Below are 20951 nucleotides of genomic sequence, written 5' to 3'. Positions count from 1 at the left end.
AGGTTCTGCTTTTGGTATACCCCATATTGAAGCTGAGATATTCGCTTAGGAAAAAAACGTCGTATTTTTCTCCAAATAAGTTTTTTGCCCATTACGACCCCAAAATATTATCCGATCATCACCAAAATCAATAGGCTTCTTCATCTGTGTGACCCCCATTAACCCTCAAAATTTCGTGACGATCCGATCAAAATTGAGACCTGTAGCGTGATTTCCAAAAAAGTGGAAAATGGGATGTATTACCGACTATTGCGATATCTCCATTATTTGGTCACCTACACCGACCTAGTTTACATCGTTGTAAAGATGGGATCTTCTACTTTCATAGCCAGGCTTTGCTTTTGGAAAGTCCCCAACCAAAGCTGTGATATTCGTCATTATAATTAAAATCGCAAAAATTAAAATTTGGGTTTTATTTGCGACTATTGTGATATCTTCGTTGTTTGATCACCTACGAGAACCTACTTTACATCATTAGAAAGGTGATATTTTCTACTTTTATCGTCAGGTTTTGCTTTTGGTATACATCATATAGAAGCTGAGATATTCGCTTTTGAAAAAAACGTTATCTTTTTATCCACCTAAATTTTTTGCCCTTTCCGACCCCTAAATATTATCCGACCATCACCAAAATGGCTTCTTCCCCTCCGGGACCCCCATCAACATGCAAAATTTCGTGACGATCCGATCAAAATTGCGACCTGTAGCGTGATTCCAAGGTTTAGATGGACAGACGGACGGACACACATAGCCAGATCGACTCAGCTCGTCGAGACATTCATTTTAATATATATAAGTATGGGTCTACGACCATTATTTCGATGCGTTACAAACTTGTTGGCCAAAACCAACTTATAATACCCTCCCCACATAGTGGTGTAGGGTATAAAAATCTAGGTTAAGTACCGTTATGTTTCATATATAAGAACAATGGTTGTAAATAAAATAAAGTCAGAAATTATTCAGAGCCTAAACGAAAAGCTCTTTATTATAAGCAGTCCAGCGTTTCCATTGCAATTAATTGTGAGAAAAAACCCAAAACCCTTCTAGGGCCATTGGCGACTGCAAACCTCGCATACCCCCACATGCTGTCAACAACAAAGAGTTGCCGACCAATCCTATATGGCGACTTTGTCAAACACGGTCCCAGCGTCTACCAGTAGCTCCAGTTAGCAAGAATAACCTCGAACAACGTTGCACATTCCTAAAAATCAGCATATATTCGGTCGAAGATCCGTAGATTGAAGTTTGGAGTGACCCAATCGAAGTGGTATTTACAGAATTATATAGCTGTACACATGGTATCTAAATGTTAGCACTACGCAGGAGAAATTCGTATTAGACCAGAATTGGCAGCATGGCGATTAAAATATTTTAATGTATATACTTAGCACATGACCTAGATGTGGACTGGAACCGCACGATTCTATGTACATATCTATGTATACACGAACAAACATATTTGCGTTGTTACAACAACAACACTTCAACTAAATTGCCCTACCATTTTTATGGTAGCGTACCCTACCGCTAATGCATTCTGAAAAGTAAATGAAAAAAAATGAAAAATACGAAACATTCAAAGTTCAATTCTTCATTGTTAATTATGAAAGGCCAAAGTTGTATTTTGTAGTTCGTTCGTAGTTTTGAGTTGTTTCTTTCTTGTTCTTCGTGTTTCTTTCAAACGTTGATATATTGTCGTTTTATGTCGGCATTGTTTTAGTTGTTGCTGTCGCTGCTGCTGCTGCCATTGAAAGCGATTAAAATCTTTTAATGTATGTATTAAAAAATACAACAAACATTCACAACAAACACTAACGAATAACGCCTACAATGTTTGAAGAAGCTATCAATCGTACATTAGTTGAGTTTTTTTTTTTTGTTTTGAAGCTAAATTTTAATCGGTGACATGGATGTGGAAGTTACCTAGCAACTTTTCTGATCGGAAAAACTTTTCTGATTAGAAACAATATTAGGCTGTACAAAATTGAAATCGGCAGGCCTGAAAACTACTCTGCGTATTGTAACGTGACAAAATGATCACGAACATAATACCAACATCATTACGTCCCCACTATGAAACAGCTTAATGCCATCCACACTGATAAAACACCTGACGCTACTATGGAAACGATGCGTTATAATGCAATGTAATAAATCACCAGCATTACAACAACGGAATACTTCTCAATCGCTTTGTGCAACCGTTCACTTAAGTATTTCAGTTTGTGAAGGGACTGGTAGGCTTGCTACTGCAGGGAGCCAGCCATACGGGCTTGAGTACAGTTGTGTGTTCGTGGTCCGCCAACCGACACGGGAGTGTAGAGAGGTTGGGAAGTATTTTTGAGAGCTACCCCTTTGCGCGGTGGCTAATACATTCACTCCACCTTCGGGTGTTGTTCCACTCCACCTTCGGGTGTTGTTCCACTCCACCTCCGGGTGTTGTTCCACTCCACCTTCGGGTGTTGTTCCACTCCACCTTCGGGTGTTGTTCCACTCCACCTTCGGGTGTTGTTCCACTCCACCTTCGGGTGTTGTTCCACTCCACCTCCGGGTGTTGTTCCACTCCACCTTCGGGTGTTGTTCCACTCCACCTCCGGGTGTTGTTCCACTCCACCTTCGGGTGTTGTTCCACTCCACCCTCGGGTGTTGTTCCACTCCACCTTCGGGTGTTGTTCCACTAGTCAGTACTCGTAGAATACCGTAGAGGCTAACGTAGAACTAACACTAACGAACGACAACACGAACAGCCGAGCCGAGTGCAGAATCACCGAGTAGCCGAACACCGAATCCCCGAGTGGCCGAACAGCTACAGCGCCGAATCACCGAGTGGCCGAACACCTACAACCCGAATCCCCGAGTAGCCGAACACCGATCATCAGTGGCCGAACCCCTAACACCGAATCATCGAGTGGCCGAACACATACGAACTCCGAGTGGCCACACATCTACGACACGAATCACCGAATGGCCGAACCCTGAACCCTAAACACCGAATCACCGAGTGGCCGAAACATACGAACAACGAGTGGACGAATATCTACAACACGAATCACCGAGTGGCCGAACACATACGAACCCCGAGTGGTCGAACATCTACAACACGAATCACCGAGTTCCCGATTATCTTCAAATCGTCGCCGAACAGCGAATCATCGAGTTCCCGATTATCTTCAGATCGCCTACTACCGAACGGCGAATCACTGAGTTCCCGATCATCATCAAACAATTTACTGAATCCAAGTTGCCGATTCCCCAGCCAATTATCCTTCTTATCGTATTTAAACATCAGTAGATTATAAATTAGTTTTATATCAATAAATATCCGATTAAACCCCCCAGGAAAGGGAGATTATTCGTCTTATTATTCCGTAAGGTTTAGTGGGCCCTTATGGCGACCCTGGACACGACTAAGTCTACCCCAGCCGACGACAAAACCACGTTGCAGTATGTCCTTGATCTTGGTGTAGTTAGTGGTCAAAATCAGGATAACGAAGTCCAAGATGTTCAGGGGGAGCCTCATTTCAGCCGTCCAGGTAGTGAACAGCGTGGCAGTATATTTAGTGACATTTTATTGATCCTAAGATAGAGGCTATGTAGACATTATAACATATGTCCTCGACGATAGCCCGACGCAGAGATCGAGCACCCGATCTCTATACGATGTGTACAATAATATTATATCCCGGAATGTCTGCTCCGTATTCTTTTGGTCCGTACCGGGACGGAGTAAAACCCAAGAACAATATATTTGTGCTCGATTTGTCGTATCCGCATATTCACCCAATTCCAAGCTTCGGTGAGATGCAATAGATGTAGGTAGTGGGTGCAACTAAGTGGTTGTTCTGGACATGCCCATGTGAGGGACTAGGGCAAGGACTATGATGCTGCGTGAACACAGGTCCCAATGAGTCGTCGCAATTTGCAATTTAATTGCAATGGTCTCCGAGATAAGATCGAGAAAATAGTGGACTTCATGAGTCGGAAGAACATCATGGTCGCGGCGGTGCAGGGCACCAAGCTCAACAACAACTGCAGCTTATAGCGTTGTGATGGTTAAAGCGTACTCAGGAAGGATCGCAACAAAAGTGGAGATGAGGGATTAGCTTTCCCATTGCACCACTCTGTTCAATACAGACCTATCTCGCTTGAGCCTGGCTTGGAATTCATACGGGTAGCGGTCAGTTATGCAACTATCGAGGTAGAATTGCTGAACGTATACATCCCGTCGATAAATAGCTGTACTCCAGGTTATAGACTCAACATTAGCACGCAACATTAGCTCATGAGTTGTGACATTCGGTCCTCGGAAACGACCAGAGAGGTATAGTGCTGGCTGAGCAGATTGATAGCTCTATGTTTTGCGCAGTCAATGAGGAATAACCTACAAGAATTAGCGGAGAGTGTCACAGTTCGCCAGACACAACCATCGTGTCACCTGGTCTGACAAATGACGACACTTGCCAACTCGTCGTTTCTCATGGATCGGACCATCTCGCAATAATTATCGTCATCAACAGACCGCTTGATTTCATCACCTCTTAACGCCGCTGGTTTTGGCCGAGTTTCAGAGAGTTCACTAATCAGCGCATCGGTGATTTGCCAAACCCTTCTGATGTTCGGGTAGCAGAAAGGACTTTTCGAGACATCATCACTGCTGCAGCTCCACGATATATACCTGCTGGTCGAATACCCGAAGTGAGACCAAACTTCGCAGAAGAGGCGACGGGATTAGGAAATGAACGTGATAAGCTTCGCCATGCCAACCCTAGTGACCCCAGAGTCAGGGAGCTGACACTGAAAGTTAACAGGTTAGTCGGTGAGCCTAAGCGGAGCAAGTAGTTAAATTTTCTAAAGAGGTGCAACACTGGAGCCGGAATAAATGAATTGTGAACGGTAAAGTCACTCTCGAACCCTGGAAAGAAGGAAAATAAAATCTCAATCATGTTTGGGGACCTTACGCTGACTGTTCCGAAGAGGTGCAAAGTTATTTCAATCGAAAGTTTGTCGAGCACCCCGGTAGTGACAGGGCGATGAGAAGTGTGCTCCGTCACATTAAACCTATTCCTGCCGAGGATGAACCACCACGATTTACAATGGATGATGTTGCGAATGTCATCAGGAACGCAAAATCATCCAAAGCGTTGGTTCCTTATGGAATTTACATGGTAGTAATGTTGAAACTGCTAGATTCGCCGGGAGGAGAGTATCTTAGTAAAGTTCTCAACCTATTTGCTAGCCACCCACATCGTTCCCGAAGTATGGAAAATGGTTTCGCTACTGAAGCCAGGAAAGGATGCTCGCTCGTAGCAAAGATCCTTGAGGCTTCAGTCCTCCGCAGCGTCAGAAATAACTAACGAGTTGTCGATCATCAGCATGGGTTCCGTAAGCAGCACAGTACGACAACACGCATATTAGTCGAGGACTCAACAAAAGCAAGTCGTGTGATAGAATAGTGATGGTGGAGCTTGACTTGTCAAAAGCATGTGATACTGTCATGTATTCCACGCTGTTTGAAGACATTTAGCAGACAACCCTCCGGCTAAGTGTGAAACGTTAGATAATCAATTATATAGGTGGATGCCAGTTGCACGTGGAAATCAGGAACAATAAGTCCAAAACAGAGGGTTCCCAAAGGTGGGGTGATGTTAACCTCAACCTCTGCAGTATTCCACCCCCTCCAGACGGCATTGAGATCGTAAGGTATGCGGATGATTGTACTATCTTGGTGTATGTTACCTTTCCAGATATCATTTTTGTAAGGCTGAACTCTTATTTATCTGATCTTACTGTCTTTTTATACGCAAGGAATATGCAAATATGCGACAGCAGAGGTGAGTACAGAGTTGAATGTCATGGTCGAAGGTATCGGAACTCCGACCACAAACTACACCAAAATTCTAAGGATCACATTCGACAGCATGTTCATGGTGTCCGCGAATGCCACAACTAATTGCGACATGCTGAGATGTAGGGACAAAGTCATCAAGTCCCTAGCCGACAGCACTTGAAATGTAGATAAAGAAACCTCATTAACCACGTATTACGCGGAAGCTCGGTCTGCGGTGAGCTATGCGGCGCCAGTATGGTCTCAATATGTAAGTACAACGCGATTGAAAAATATTCAATCCTGTAAGAAGGCCGCCCCGAGAACTGCAACAGGGTTGCTCCTCATGTTTTCAGCATAACAATGGTATGATTTCGTTGTTGTACTTGCTCGGGTGTTACCGTGAGAGCAATCCTAATTACTATTGGTGGATAGGAGTCCCCCCCAACAAAATGTGGTGTGGTTGGGAAGACTGCGGAAGCTGGAGACTAGTTGGGATGTGATCTGGCGCAGCAACATGACTCCTATTGCAGGCCTAGGCCTAGAGCCGGCTAGGACCAGAGCAGCGTAGGAAGTGCACTCATTCCCTACATCCATTACATCTTGCCGATATTAACATTTAGTGGATGCGGATCTGACAAACGCAACAGATTCATGGTCCTCTATAATGGCCATCATGGCTTCTCAATCCTGGCGCTCGGTACAGGTATTCGAGGATATATTGCCGCTCGCTTAGACAAATTCACAAATACAAACTTGTTGAGGTGGAGGCCTCCTAGTTGATAATCCAATCTAAAAACATCGATTTTAAGGAATCCACAGAGCTTCAAATTGTCGTACCCCATTCTAATTTGTTGCCATTCATATTTTAAACGTTTTTGGCTTTGTGTTAAAAGTGTGTGAAGAAGCATTTAATTTAATAACTTCGGATAATTTATGATGATTACTTAAAATTCAAGTTTTGAACGGTTGAAATGGATGAATGGATGGTTGGATGGATGCATGGCGATTAAAGTATCTAACCCAGCTCAGCTAATCGTTTGGGTTCTTTTGTTCTTTGCAAGCAACGTTTGAAAAGCTATGTTTTGCTGTTCTGTATGCATATCAACAAATTACGAAATGTCAAAGGAAAGACATACATACATATGTACATATGTTTGAAGGCGGTACAATATACGAGTATATTAATGTACATAATGTATGTATGTTTGTCATGCAAATGTGTGACTTCAAAGTGTTTGATGATGTTCTGAGTCATCATACGCGATTTCAGATTTTTTGGCAATGATCATTTCCTCTTTATTATTCCAAAACATTTTGTAAAGAACAACGGTTAAGAATATTCGGTGATCTGTTATAGGGGAAAGTAAGGCCATAAGAAAGGTATTGAACATAAATTTCTTATTCGGTTAGAATGATGTCAACTCTTAATTATGGAAATCTTTGGTGTTCTTTTTCTGTTTTCATTTTTTGTTTTCTCTTGCATATTATCTATTCTAAAACGACCATCTTCCAACATCCGGCTCTATTCAATTTTAAGCGCTGACCTAATGATGATGATGATATCATTTCTCGCCTTAGATTACCTTTTTCATTTGCAACAGCTGTGTTGTGCTTTTCTATGCAATTAGCTTTGTGGGGTTTTTTGCTGTGTTTTTAAACAGCATCAGACTATTTCGGTAAACTAACGTAAAACCAAGCACTAGCTAACAATGAATAATAGGATGCATCGATCTAACCGTTTTTATATAAACTATAAAATGTAAATTGTATTTTATAAAATATAAAAAAATATATGTATATAAAATATAAATTACACTGTGCTACACGAAAATTATTAACCATATTCTGACACCGCCTAAAAGGCCTAAAAAGAGAGAACACGTGTCTCGCCGTTTTTGCGTATCTCATCAACTTTCGCGGTTATAGGCCTCCAAAGTTTGAGGCTTTGATGTAAAAAGGGTCATTTAGTCAGGACTATATCTTCCAAACCGTTACGAAATTTGAATTTATTTTAGAGGCAAAGTCGTAGCTCTTGTCTTAAAGAACAAAAATTGTGAACACATATAATCCATCAAACTTCATCTGCAAGGTCAAAATCGCCATAGTCAAATTTCTTTTAATTTTTGTCAAGTTTTGTTATACAGCTATCAAACCGATCAATTTTGAAGCATACAATATACCTCAGATTTCAATAAACATCTTTCTAGAATATATAAAATCTGTAGAAATGGATCTTAATGGTCAAAATTGCAAAACAATTTCGATTTTTATGTTCTTTTCTCGGCTTCTGTTCCATAGATACTAAACCGTTCAAAATTCAAGATAACAATCAACCACAATATTGTAGCAAGGGCATCAATAAACAACTTTCTGGAACCTACGATATGTCTATGAACGGTTCTTAATGGTAAAAATAGCAAAAATCTTTTGGAAATATCCAATTTGTATACTTTTTTCTCCGACTCCAATATTGTGGTTGATTGTTTTCTTGAGTTTTGAACGGTTTAGTATCTATGGAGCAGAAGCCGAGAAAAGAGGATAAAAATCTAAATTGTTTTGCTATTTTGACCATTAAGATCCGTTTCTACAGAGTTCGTATATTCTAGAAAGATGTTTATTGAGATCTGAGGTACATTTTTGTACTTGGTCGTTTGCTTCAAATTTGATCGGTTTGATAGCTGTATAACAAAACTTGAGACAAAATTTTAAAAGAAATTTGACCACACAGTATTATAAAATATAAAAACTATATAAGTAACAAGTGAGAAAAGGCTATAGTCGGTACGAGGCCGACTATGTGATACCCTACACCACTACCCCTGTGCATAATCTTTTCACTGGAAAACATTTCTTTTACGGAGGCGAACTGAACCAAAATAATTAATATTTACTTTTATATTTGACTACTCTCGACATCACCAACATCAATAGGCTTCTATCTCTGTGAGAACATTTCGTGATGATCCGATCAAAATTCCGACCTGAAGTGTGATTGCAGAAAAAGTGGAAAAAAGGGATGCATTATCGACTATTGCGATATCTCTATTATTTGACCACCTACGCCAACCTAATTTGCACAGTTTTAAAGATGGGATTTTCTACTTTCTTAGTCAGGCTTTGCTTTTAGAAGATCCCCAACCAAAGGTGTGACAAGTTTTGCTTTTTATATACCCCTTATAAACGCTGAGATATTTGCTTTGGAATAAAATGTAGACTTTTTCTCTAAATAACTTTTTTGCTCATTCCGACCCCTAATTATTATCCGACCATCGCCAAAATCAATAGGCTTCTTCTCCTCCGGAACCCTCATCAACACCCAAAATTTCGTGACGATCCGATCAAAATTGCGACCTGTAGCGTGATTTCCAAAAAAAAAAAAATGGGATGTATTACCGACTATTGCAATATCTCCGTTATTTGGTCACCTACGCCGACCTAGTTTGCATCATTGTAAATATGGGATCTTCTACTTTCATAGTCAGGCTTTGCTTTTGAAAAGTCTCCATCCAAAGCTGTGATATTCGTCATTATAATTAAAATCGCAAGAATGAAAATTTGGGTTTTATTTGCGACTATTGTAATATCTTCGTTGTTTGATCACCTACGAGAACTTACTTTCCATCATTAGAAAGGTGATAACTTCTACTTTTATTGTCAGGTCTTGCTTTTGGTATACCCCATATAGAAGCTGAGATATTCGCTTTGGAAAAAAACGTTGTCTTTTTATCCACATAAGTTTTTTGCGCATTCCGACCCCTGAATATTATCCGACCATCACCAAAATCAATAGGCTTCTTCCCCTCCAGGTCCCTCATCAGCACCCAAAATTTCGTGTCGATCCGATCAAAATTGCGACCTGTAGCGTGATTACAAGGTTTAGATGGACAGACGGACGGACTGACGACTTAGCTCGTCGAGAGATTCATTTTGGTGTATATAAGTATGGATCTACGGCCATTATTTCGATGCGTTACAAACTTTTTGGGCAAAACCAACTTATAATACCCTCCCCACATAGTGGTGTAGGGTATCAAAATCAAATGTCGTTCGTTGGTAATGGCATCAGTTGAGAACGGCTGGACCAATTTGGATAATTATTTTTTTGAAATATTCGTCATAACCCAACTTAGGTTTTTATGCAAAGAAAATTTGACCACGCCCACTTTTTTATACCCTCAGCATTTATGCTAACGAGGGTATATACACTTTCATACGGGCAAAATGTGTCTCATCGAAATAATGGTTTTAGACATCAAGTATGTTTGGACGAAATGTGTTTCAGACAATTTGGAGTCGATTGAGCAATGTCCGTCCGTCTGTCTGTCTGGCTGGTTGGAACTAACGATAACTCTCGAACGGATAAACCGATTCGGTTCAAATTTTAGGTTTCGTAATATTTTACCCAAACTTAGTTTAAGTTCGAAGATGAGCTATATCGGTCCACTCCTTCCGGTACCTCCCCCACAAAAGTTCGGAAAAATTGTGCGCACGATAACTCTTGAAGGGAGTAACCGATTTGTTCCATACTTTAACCACCGTAAAAGGTGTACCAGACTTAGATAAGGTTTCAATATGTACTCAATCGGTCCACTCCTTCAGGCACCTCCCACACAAAATTTCGGAAAAGTTCAGTTTAGGGGCATCTCTCGAATCGCTTTGATTTTTGTTTTGGCAACTTGTATTCACTGCCCTTCAAACGACGGTACAACTTTCATCAGGGGCAAGTCCATACATCCTGAGAAAATAGCCTGAAGCTTACAAAAAACCCATATTACACCGTGTGAGGTGGTTGGAGCGCAAGATAACTCTCGAACGGATCTGCCGATTCGGTCAAAAATTTGGCCTTTTGTCCAAACATAGTTTATGTTTGAACATAAGCCATATCGGTCCACTCCTTCAGGTACCTCCCCCGCAAAAGTTCAAAAACGTTCGGAAAAATTGTTCGTACGGTAGCTCTTGAAGGGAGTGGCCGAATTGGTCTATACTTTACACATCCTAATATATCTACCAGATATAGATCAGGTTCAAATATGGACTATATTTGTCCACTCCATCCGGTACCTCCCACACAATATGTCGGATAAGTTCACTTTAAGACCTGATATCGAATCAATTTGAAGCAACTTGCATTCGCTGCCTCAATTACGATGGTAAAAGTTTTTTTTATGGGAAAGTCCATACTTCTTGAGCAAACAGCCCGAAGAGTGTAAAAACCCCCTATGGCACCATATGTTGTGGCTGGAGATTCACTTTCATAACGGTCAATGTCGATCCATTCCTTTCATCCTAATCAACATTTTTGTCGGTTCAAACGCCCAAAATTTTTAAAACCCCCTAAATACATACGTATTTCATTATACACAGGCTGAGGGTATATCTCTGTCGGCAAAACCGACTGATACTTTTTTTACTTGTTATGCGAAAATTTGAACACGTCTACTATTTTCTATTTTCATCTTTTCTACAAAAACTACTGAACCAATTTTCCTGAAATTGCCAGGAAATGTACAGGGATGTCCCGTCGTTAAAATTGGCTACAAATTCAGTTGAATTTCGGAAGGGTCGGGGTACTTCCCCTATACCATATTTATTTAAAAATGTTATATCATTATAAATAAAAATCAAATGTCAGTTGAGAACGGCTGAACCGATTGCGATCATTTTTTTCTGTAAAATGTGCGCCATAAACCGACTTTTTTTACGTTTTACGCCCACTTTTTTCAATTTTTATGATTTCTACAAAAACTACTGAACCGATTTGCCTGAAATTGCCAGGGAATGTAGTTAAAGTTAAATTGCGAGACAATTGTGGTAGTGTCTCCGACCTTACCCACTTTTTTAGGACCCAAAGACTTGACCACACCCACTTTTTAAAATATGTTACATCTACATAACTACTGAACAGATTTTGCTGAAAATTTCAGGGAATGTACAGGGATGGCCCCCGGTGGAAATAGTATGCATATTTTCTTGAATTTTTAAGGGGCCCTATTTAAAAAAAAAAACGCCTTATCTTTATGAATAAAAATCAAATGCTGTATAACCCAACTTAGGTTTTTATGGAAAGATTTTTTCAATTTAAATCTTTTCTGCAAAAACTACTGAAATTGTCAGGGAATGTACAGGGATGGCCTCCGAAAACAGGCTACATATTTTATTGAATTCCAGAGGAGGCGGGGTAACTCCCCCATGCGATATTTAAAAAAAAACGTTATATTTGCAAAAATTATGCATGTATCGGTTTAAAAATTTACGGATTCATCTACAATCCGGGTACTTCTTTAGGGCCTAAAGACCCGACCACGCCTGTTTATTTTTAATATGTCATAACTCCATAAAATTTGTAGCAAAAGCTCAATGTTTGCCGTTGTAATGTATATTTTATGAATTTCGGAAGCTATATGTGTTAGCCAAAGTTATGATTATATCGGTTTCAGCATACATTTTGGTAGGCAATGAAGTTGTGCACCCTAGGTAAATATTTGGAACCAAAATACCGGACCACGCCCACTTTTTAATATGTTATATCTTGACCACGCCCACTCTTTTCAGAACATTATTTTTCCAAAACTATTGAACCTAATTTTCAGAAAATGTTCAGGAATGTCCCATGGTCCAAAATGCTGTATATTTGTAGACGAATTTCGGGGCCTATTGTTTTATAATCGCTATATTTGATAAACTTGTGAGTGTATCGGGTTGCAAATTAATTTTCGAGACAACGATTAAGAAGAACTATATATTTACAAACTTCCTTGAAAAACTAAAAGATATAAGTCTCAATAAGCGGGAGAATTCGACTTAACCATTTTTTTATCTTTTATAACACTATGCAACACTGAAAATGCAACCAACTTCTAGTATGCAATTTTTGAAAGTACATATTTAGACTACAAAATCCCTAGAAGGGTTTTGTCCTGTCAGATCCAGTTCTGATTTTATGGCCTCATCTAAATCGGGATAAATCTACACTTTTTTGCATTTATCAGGCCTTTATCTCAGAAACGAATACGAATTTGGCCTTGCTGTCTTTAGCTAAACTAGTAGAACTTATTTTTTGAAAAAAACCACATAAAAAAACTCCATCTAGGTCATCAAAATCTATAAAATATAGAAAATTTTACATAATTGCTGAAATTCTGGTCAGTATCGGCTAAACTATTGGGAGTTGAACCAGGTAACTTTTTGCAAAACTCTTCCAAATAAAGTTCTCAACAATTCTTCAGAAGATTCTGAATCTCTAAAATGCTTACTTCATGTTGTTTCAGCGGTATTTTGCATCTTTTACAACACGTATTTTAAACACAGTTCACACCAACAGTTTTTTTCGCATTTCGGATTTCACTACATTATTGACATTTTTATTAAATCGTCGTTGAAAAATGTACTGAAAACAACGGCATGGAGGCATTTTACAACAATGACATGTTCTGAAGAGTTCAGAAAAAATTAACGGTTTTTGGAGATACGGTTCGAAATGTAATGTTTCGAGTTTCAGAAGAAGATTCGCATTGGTTTCAGAGATATAGCCCCGAATTTCTTTAAAAACTCAATATTTAACCATGTTTAGATGGGGCCATAAAATCCGAGCTGGATCTGACACAGCAAAACCCAACTAGGGTTTCTTGTCGTTTGGGTCTGTCCTTCAAAAAATCCTCAGTTCGAATTGTTTGCACAAGATCACCTTAAAAATGCTGCACAGTGTTATTGAATGGTCAAGAATAAAGTCCATAAAAAGTTGTCATTAAAACTCATTACGACGGGCCAGCAACGCGAACCGGGGTCTGCTAGTCACAGATAAAATTAAGGGAGTTAATGTAAAGTATGCCATTGGGGTCTTCTTCAGATAGAAGACTTCAATGGCCGATGAGATTCTCTATAGACAGAAGAAGGCCTCTTGAGATTTTTTGGTAGACACAGATAGACCTCTTGAGGTCTTCTAAAGACCGAAGAAGACCTCTTGAGGTCCTACATAGACCGAAGAAGGTCTCTTGAAGTCTTCCAGAGATCCTCTGTAGACAGAAGAAGGCCTCTTGAGATTTGTAGACCCAAATAGATCTCTTGAGGTCTTCTAAAGACCGAAGAAGACCTCTTGAGGTCCTACATAGACCGAAGAAGGTCTCTTGAAGTATTCTAGAGGCAGAAGTAGACCTCTTGAGGTCTTCTATATACCGAAGAAGACTTCTTGAGGTCTTCTACATTCCGAAGAAAATTTGTTGAGGTCCTACATAGGCTGAAGAAGGCCTCTTGAAGTCTTTTATAGGCAGACGCAGATCTCTTGAGGTCCTCTATAGACAAAAGACTGCTTGAGGTTTTCTATAGAGAGGAGACTTCTTAAGGTTTTTCATAGACAGAAGGTCTTTTCAGGCCTTCTATGGACCGAAGAAGAACCATTGAGGTATTCTATAGACCCAAGAAGACCTCTTGAGGTTCACTCTTTCGGGTACCTCCCACACAAAATTTCGGAGAAGTTCAGTTTAGGACCTGTTTTTGAATCGCTTCGTTTTTTGTTGTAGCAACTTGTATTCACTTCCCCCTAACGACGGTACAAATTTCATCAGGGGCAGGTCCATACTTCCTGAGAAAATAGCCTGAAAGGTACAAAAACCCCCCGTGACGCCGTGTGTAGTTGTTGAAGCTGAAGATAACTCTCGAAAGGATCTGCCGATTCCGTCCATAAATTGGCCTTCGTAAAATTTTGTGAAAATATAGTTTAAGTTCAAAAATTTTCCATATCGGTCCACTCCTTCAGGTACCTCCCCCACAAAAGTTCAAAAATGTTCAGAAAAATTGTGCGCACTCTAAGTCTTGTAGGGAGTGACCGATTTGGTCCATACTTTACACATCGTAATTTATCTACCAGATATAGATCAGGTTGGAATATAAACTGTTTTTGTCCACTCCTTCGGGTACCTCCCACACAAAATTTCGGATAAATTCACTTTAATACCTGCTCTCGAATCACTTTGATTTTCGGCGGTAAAATCTTTATCAGGGGCAAGTCCATACTTCTCGAGAAAACAGCCCGAAAATTTTAAAAAATCCCTATGGCACCATATATAGTGGCTGGAGAGCATGGCAACTCTCGAAGCTTTGAGCTTTTATCCTAGCCCATATTTTTGTCGGGAAGTTCATACGCCCACAATTTTGAAACCCTCCGAGAAAAAAGTATTTTAATTCACACAGGCTGAGGGTATATCTCTGTCGGCAAAGCCGACTGATACTTTTTTACTTGTTTTCCTCATATATGCACCTCTCTGTTTTTCGCTTCGCTTTTTGGAATACCGCGCCTTTTTTTTCTTCATCCACTTGTATGCTTCATCGAAGCTTAGGCCTCCCGATTCTGCGTGCACCGCCATGTGGCATGTATTCATACGCCTTTTTAGCGGATTCATCATCGCTCATTCTCATGATATGGCCTAGCCAACGCAATCGTTGCATCTCGATACGTTTAACTATATTCATGTCTTTGTATAGCTGATATAGCTCGTGCTTCATACGACGTCTATATTCACCGTCAACGCAAATCGGCCCGTAGATCTTTTCCTCTCAAACACACCAAGCACTGCCTTATCTGCTTGCTCAAGTACCCTTGCTTCGGACCCATACATTAGCACGGGTAGTATCAGCGTTTTGTACAGTGTTATTTTTGTTTGACGAGATGTGGCTTTGTTTTTAAATTGCTTACTTAAACCATAGTAGCATCTGTTGGCCAATACAATTCTTCTTCTTATTTCACAACTGATGTTGTTTGTTGTGTTTATGACAGTGCCGATGTTGAGGAAGTCTTTAACTACCTCAAAATGGTAGGTAGCAACTTCCACAGTTGCTCCGAGCTCTATGGACGCTTTGCGCGTAGACACCATCAATTTGGTTTTTTCGCCGTTTACTGCCAGACCCGCTTTCGCAGATTCTGCTTCGACCTTCCTAAAGGTATCAGTTACTTCCTTTACTGATCGTCCCATCATGTCTATGTCATCAGCATAAGCAAGTAACATGTGGCTATTGGTGTAAATTGTGCCATTTCTTTTGACATTTGCATATCGTATTACCTCTTCCAGCAAAACTTTGAATAGGTCATACGAAAGGCTGTCTCCTTGTCTGAAACCTCTTTTGGTATAAAATTCTTCGGAGAGGTTCTTTCCAATTTTAACTGAGGACCTCGTATCAGTTAAAGTCATCTTACAAAGCCGGATGAGCTTTGCGGGGATACCAAATTCAGACATTACATGGAATACCTTTGATCGGAGGGGACTGTCGAATGCTGCTTTATAATCGACAAAAAGGTGATATGTGTAGATCTGCATCTCTTAGGTCTTATCTAGGATTTGCCGCAGGGTAAATATCTGGTCAATGGTGGACTTGTCAGGTCTAAAGCCACATTGGTATGGTCCAATTATTTCGTTGACCATTGGGTTTAGTCGTTCGCACAATATCCCTGACACTATCTTATAGGCAATAGGGAGAAGACTTATGCCCCTATAGCTGGAGTCTGGAAGTCTTATCATAAAGTCATATCTCCTTTCCTTGGTCGGGTGGTATACATTCAATACCATCTTCTGGAATTGGATCTGTGGAATATTCGTCGACTTCGCTACTATTGGATACCAACAGTTTGGAAAAATGCTCTTGGGATATCCTTAGTATAATATCTGTACCAGTTACCAGATTACCTTACTGGTCTCTACAGGAGGATTTGCCAGTTCCAAAGCCATCAGTTTGATGTTTCACTCTTTTGTAGAATTTTCGGACTTCATTCTGTCTCCTATACATCTCGATTAGTTCACACTCCCACTTTTCCATCTCTCTCTTTTTCTTGCGGAAAAGACGTTTCTCCTCTCTCCTCTCTCCCGATACCTCTCTCGTGCGCTACGCATTGCTACTGATTGTAAAGTAGCACTATATGCCGCATTTTTTCTTCGGTAGCAGCACGACACTCCTGGTCATGGATTCCTTTGTGGAGGTCTCTAGCATCCAAGTACTGATTTTGCGGCTGTTTGCATGGAGTGGGCAATGTTTTGCCATTGGCCTGATATGTTATCGGGACGAGGAGTGCTTTGATTAAGCAGTTGGGTCAGTTGAGTGGAATATGCTGTGGCTATCTGTTATGATTGCAGCCTATCGATGTCCAACTTCCGTGTTGTGTCTGTTCGCACATTGTTTGCTATGTTTAATCTGGTACGTACCTTTGCTGCAAGAAGGTAGTGGTCCGAGTCTATGTTTGCACCTCGGAACGATCGTACATTTAAAACGCTTGATGCATGTCTTCCATCTATCACAACGTGATCAATTTGATTTCTTGTTCTTTGATCTGGCGACAGCCATGTGCCCTTATGAATATCAAGATGCTTAAATCTGGTACTGCTAACTACCATGTTTCTTGCAGGTGCAAAGTCTATCAGCCTCATACCATTGTCAGATGTTTCACTGTGGAGACTGAATTTCTCGACTGTTGGGCCAAAGATATTCTCCTTTCCAATTTTGGCCTTAAAATCGCCTAGAATGATTTTAATGTCATGGGCAGGGCAACGGTCATAAGTTTCTTCTAAGCGGTAGTAAAATATATCTTTGGTCTGTTCGTCCTTGTCTTCAGTGGGAGCATGAGCGCAACCAAACTCATGCTTTGTGTCATGGCAGCTATAATACAGTGCGTCACCTTTAGGTGTTGTTGTGATGCCTTTCCCGTTCCATCGTATTTCCTGTATGGCAGTAATATCGGCCTTGTACTTTTCAAGTACATCTGCCAATGCGTAAACTGCACCTTCTCTATAAAGTGTGCGAACATTCCAGGTGCAGATTCGCAGATCATGGTTCTTAAAACGTTTGCGGGGGTCGTCAACTTTTGAGGCATTTGTTTTTCTTTTCTTTTGTCTTTTCATTGTAGGCTGTTTTTTTTTTTTTTTTTTTTTTTTATACCCTATACCACAATGTGGAAAAGGGTATAATAAGTTTGTTTTCCCAAAAATTCATGTAACGCCGCGAAATATTCGTCGTAGACCCCTCATGTGGTATACCAAACTTCATATCTCGACGAGATAAAGCGATTTAGCGATGTGTGTCCGTCCGTCCGTCCGTCCGTCTGTCCGTCCATTAAAAATTGTAATCAAGCTAGAGGCCGCAATTATGGACCGATTGTCACGAAATTTAGTATGGAGGTCGGGTTTGGACCAGAATAGAACTGATTAGTTTTTGGCGATGGTCGTGAAATGTTAAAGGGATGAAATGGACCAAAAACAAAATTTTTGCTCGATTTTGTAGCCGCTCTGTAGGTCGCAATAATAGTCCGATCGGCGCGAAATTTTAAACGTAGTTTTGGTTTGAGATGAAGAAGTAGCGTGCAAGTCAACGGTATGATCGGATAATATTTAGCGGGTTAAATTGATCAAAACTTTTGTGTGAAAATTGGTAAAATTTCTAATGCACATCTTATAACTTTATCCCAAGAAGACGCGTTTAGTGGTATAGGGTATCACATGGTCGGCCCCGTCCGACTATAGTCTGTTCTTACTTGTTTTTTTTTTTGGGGAGGGTTACTAACCCGACGCCGAAACCCAGGTTTTTAACGTTCCTAAGGGTGAACGCGCGGCACATGTTAGCTTACTACCTTTAACGGGTGTTAAAGGCAGTTCCCCAGGTGACACCACGGGAAGGTCAGTGTTCACTTCAGATGAAAGGGGGACCAAGATAAATTTCACATTTCACATGCGAGATTGGCTGGGCTGACTGTCTGTTTTGTTTGTTATTCTGGAGCGCACGATAACTCCCTCCGATACCTCCGATACAAAAGTTCAATTATTTTCCTAAAATGGTGCGCACCATAATTCGCACCCGATTCGATCTAAACTCTGAATATCGTAATATTTCTTCTAGTCACAGATCTGCTTCGAATACGAACTATATCGGGTAACAATCATGCTCTATCGGGTAACAATCATGCTTTTTTATTTTATTAACTTACCAGGACCCAACTGCTAAGGGTCCTGGCATTTACCTCCATTTTCTGTCACTTGATTGACTGCGAAACATCCCAATATTTTAACGTTCAGAAATTTAAACTTTTAATAGTTTTGTTCTAAACAAAATGGCGTCATCAATTAAACGCTATTAACACTTGTTGCTACTGCTCATCGCCGGCATACATCTAAGCAATGACTTTTAAGCTTTGCAATTGCTGATCTTACAACCGGTTTGTCAGTAGCAAGACAGCAAAAAATTATGACAACTGTCATAGGAAGATTTACAAATAATTTGTTTTAATTTATGCCATCTCATCTTGGGTGATTCAAACTTGGATGACAAGTCAGCGGTATGGATGAGATATGTTTAGAAAACAAGATGACTTCACTTGAATCCAGTAGAAAGTAACTAGGGCCAGGAAATAAGTATGAATAACAAATACATACATGAATATGTTCAGGTTCGAAGGTAAAAATATCAACATTCAACAACATTAAAACACTTTTTCCCACAAACATCCTCTAGGGGACAGCAGGAGACTTCAACACATCAATGAGTACCGTCTTCATCTCAATGATATCAGCCTCCTTTTTGTCGCCGAACATCGCAGATCCTAGTAGAATACTCCGCAGTAGAAACCTTGTGACTAGCATTTTGCAGAGAGGTTTTGACACCACTGAAAACGTGATGTTGTCTTATCTCTAACCCAAGATGCTAATCATTAGAGCCCTATAACGAATAGTTTTTGTTTAATGATTTGTCTTATAAAACAGTATCTTTAGAAATTTTAATGTATTACACAGTGCAACATTTTTAAGGTAATCTTGTGCATACAATTTGGACTGAGGATTTTTTGAAAGTACAGACCTAAACGACAAAAACCCTAGTTGGGTTCAGTTGTGTCATATCCAGCTTGGATTTTAAGGCCCCATCTTTCTTACTTACTTAGCTGGCCCATTACAGAACATTTGTTCCATAGACTGAACTAAGAAAGGATCTTCAATCCTCTCTGTTTTTCGCTTCGCTTTCTGGAATACCGAGCATTTTTTTCTTCATCCACTTGTATGCTCCATCGAAGCTTAGGCCTCCCGATTCTGCGTGCACCGCCATGTGGCATGTATTCATACGCCTTTTTAGGGGGTTCATCATCGTTCATACGTTTAACTATATTCATGTCTTTGTATAGCTGACGCAAATCGGCCCGTAGATCTTTAGAAAAATGTTCCTATCAAACACACCAATCACTGCTTTAACTGCTTGCGCAAGTACCCATGCTTCGGAGCCATACATTAGCACGGGTAGTACCAGTGTTTTGTAAAGCGTTATTTTTGTTTGACGAGATGTGGCATTGTTGGCTAAATTGCTTAGTTAAACCAAGGTAGCCTCTGTTGGCCAATACAATTCTTCTTATTATTTCACAACTGATGTTGTTTGTTGTGTTTATGGCAGTGCCGATGTAGACGAAGTCTTTAACTACCTCAAAATTATAGGTACCAACTTCAACAGTTGGTCCGACCTCAATCGACGCATTGCGTGCCGATACCACCAACTTGGCCTTCTCGCTGTTTACGGCCAGACCCACTTTAGCAGATTCTACTTCAACCTTCGTAAAGGTATCGGTTACTTCCTTTACTGATAGTCCCATGATGTCTATATCATCAGCATAAGCAAGTAAAATGTGGCTATTGGTGTAAATTGTGCCATTTCTTTTGACATTTCATCTCGTATTACCTTTTCCAGCAAAATGTTGAATAGGTCACACGAGAGGCTGTCTCCTTGTCTGAAACCTCTTTTGGTACTAAACTGTTTGGAGAGGTTCTTTCCAATTTTAACTGATGACCTAGAGTCAGTTAAAGTCATCTTACAAAGCCGGATGAGCTTTGCGGGGATACTAAATTCAGACATTGCATGGAATACCTTTGAACGCAGCGGGCTGTCGAATGCTGCTTTATAATCGACAAAACGGTGATATGTGTCGATCTGCATCTCTTGGGTCTTCTCTAAGATTTGCCGCAGGGCAAATATCTGGTCAATGGTGGACTTGCCAGGTCTAAAGCCACATTGGTATGGTCCAATTATTTCGTTGACCATAGGCTTTAGTCGTTCGCACAATGTCCCTGACACTATCTTGTAGGCGATAGGGAGTAGACTTATGTCATATGCC

General features: G+C 40.4%; 1 protein-coding gene across 3 annotated transcripts in view; it reads left to right on the top strand.

Moving 5' to 3' along the window:
- Positions 1–20951, top strand: part of Alp6 (Alkaline phosphatase 6) — a 125361-nt gene that overhangs the window by 45190 nt on the left and 59220 nt on the right. Inside the window, exon 1 of one of the 3 annotated variants that reach the window (XM_073991765.1) lies at positions 1670–1775. The exons of the other annotated variants lie outside the window; for them this stretch is intronic. The gene's annotated coding sequence lies outside the window, so the exon portion shown is untranslated. Of the gene's footprint in view, positions 1–1669; positions 1776–20951 lie in introns of those variants that run through there. 3 annotated transcript variants of the gene reach the window in all.

The sequence above is a fragment of the Musca autumnalis genome, unplaced genomic scaffold, assembly GCF_047663935.1.
Source record: "Musca autumnalis isolate F117 unplaced genomic scaffold, ASM4766393v1 scaffold_5, whole genome shotgun sequence".
NCBI classification, from domain to species: Eukaryota; Metazoa; Arthropoda; class Insecta; order Diptera; family Muscidae; genus Musca; species Musca autumnalis.
The sequence above is the reverse complement of the archived record's forward strand: the minus strand, read 5'-3'. Positions and strand labels throughout refer to the sequence as shown.